This window comes from Elephantulus edwardii, unplaced genomic scaffold, assembly GCF_000299155.1.
Source record: "Elephantulus edwardii isolate Elephantulus edwardi_28Jun2011 unplaced genomic scaffold, EleEdw1.0 scaffold00405, whole genome shotgun sequence".
In the NCBI taxonomy this organism is placed as follows: domain Eukaryota; kingdom Metazoa; phylum Chordata; class Mammalia; order Macroscelidea; family Macroscelididae; genus Elephantulus; species Elephantulus edwardii.
The window spans coordinates 1,322,756-1,324,765 of record NW_006400155.1 but is presented as its reverse complement, the minus strand read 5'-3'; positions in this window follow the sequence as shown (position 1 = coordinate 1,324,765).

Here is a 2,010-nt window from a genome sequence, read left to right as displayed (position 1 = left end):
CTCAATGAAGCTTCACCTCTGGCAAGAGCTAATAGCTGGAAGGAAGTTCAGGAACATTTTTTTTTTCACTAACTTTTAAAAAATTGTGTTCCATACATTCCTTAACTTACATTATATTTCATTCATTTATATTGTGGGTTTATTTTATTTTCTCCTTTAGAATCATCCTACCAACAACTATTTTTGGGTTTTTTAACTCTTTAAATTTTCAATTTTATTTTATACTGATTTGTTTACCAAGTTTGAATACATTGTTTTTTCACAAAAGATGCTTCCTATTTCCTTTACCCCTTATCAAATTGTGCAACACAATTAACACCCCTACCCCACCAATACTCACCTCTCTGCTTTTCCCCTTTCCTCCTCCTTGGATCCTCATACTCATTCTACAACAATGATTTTATACAGTATTTGTCCTTGTGGGACTGAGTTAGTTAACTTAGCATAATGCTCTCCAGTCCCTTTCAAGTTTAGTAGTAATTTACAAAATCATTGCTCCTGTGTGCTGCGTAGTATTCCATTGTGTGAATGTACCACAACTTCTCAATCCGTTTGTTTGTGGTTGGACATCTGGGCTGCTTCCATGTATTTGTGATAGTGAATAATGCTGCTATGAACATTGGTGTACAAGTCTTCATTTGTGCCTCAGTTCTCATTTTCTTGGAGTATATTCCAAGCAGTGGAATAGCTGGGTCATATGGAATTTCTACGTTCAGCTTTTTGAGGAAACAACAAACTGCCTTCCAGAATGGTTGTATGATTTTACAGTCCCACTAATAAATATTTCCTCTCTTGCCACATCTTCTCCAACATATATTACTTACTGTCCTGTTAAACTTTGCCACTGCTACTGGAGTGGTATTGATTTGTGGTTTTGATTTGCATCTCTCTTATTGCCATTGATTTGGAGCATTTCTTCATGTGTCTGTTGGCCATTTGAGTATCTTCCTCTGTGAAAATTCTTTCCATATCTTTTGCCAAATTTGTAATTGGATTATCAGTCTTTTTCTTGTTGAGGCCTAGGAATATTCTATAAACTTTCATTATGAGACTCTTGACTGAAACGGTATTGCCAAATGTTTGTTCCCAGTCGGTCCAACAACTATTTTTATGAAAGTATGTAAGCCAGCTACTTCATGCCTCTTGCCCTAATATACACTTTATAGATAGCCAATTGTTGACCTCCACATCCCTATTGAACCAGTACTCTCAGGAAACACGCACATCCTTTTTGTTGGAAGAGCCTCCATTCAACTTGGAAAGTTAAAGCATCTGCATCCATAAGCATTGTTAATACAGCAAGTCATACAGCATTCAAATCTAGTTCACAGCATTAACATTTTAGCTTCATCTCTTTGGGTTCTGGTCAACTCATCCCCAACCATCTGTGGCTAGGTTTAAATGGGTACACTCAGGAGTCCACACTTCTCTCTGAATTCTAGGCCTCTTGGTCTCCTCATTCAGCCCTTGTCCTCCCATGGTGCCAAGTCAAGTCAAACAGGCCAGAGGTCCTCACAATGCCCTTGTCTCTTGGTTCCTCAAGCCAACAACCCTTCTTTGTTCATCCACAAATCTGAGCATGCTAGGTGGGCAGTGCTGAAGAATGGAGAAACAGGCTGAGCTTGGACACGTTCCCTCAGCACTGCCCACCTTCCAGGAACAGATTTAAGAAAAAAGAAGTTTCTTTTGTGAGAGATGTTGAGTAGGAACATACATATTTAAAATAAAGATTAAAACCATGTAGATTTTTCCTGTATTTTATAATCCTGAGATTTTGAGTCTTTGTCCATTATTTTTCTCCTTTTGGAACTCCGAAAAATCAGATATTTGTCCACAGAATGCTGGAAAGGGAGGAAAGGCTGTGGATTACTTCAGAAACAGTACACTCCAGCCCTTAATCTGATATATAATCCTGATCATCAGTGTCATCAAAAGCTAAAGCTGTAAAACAACTATGAGATATCATCTCACCCCAGTCAAAATAGCAAAATTTAACAGAACAGCAAGCAA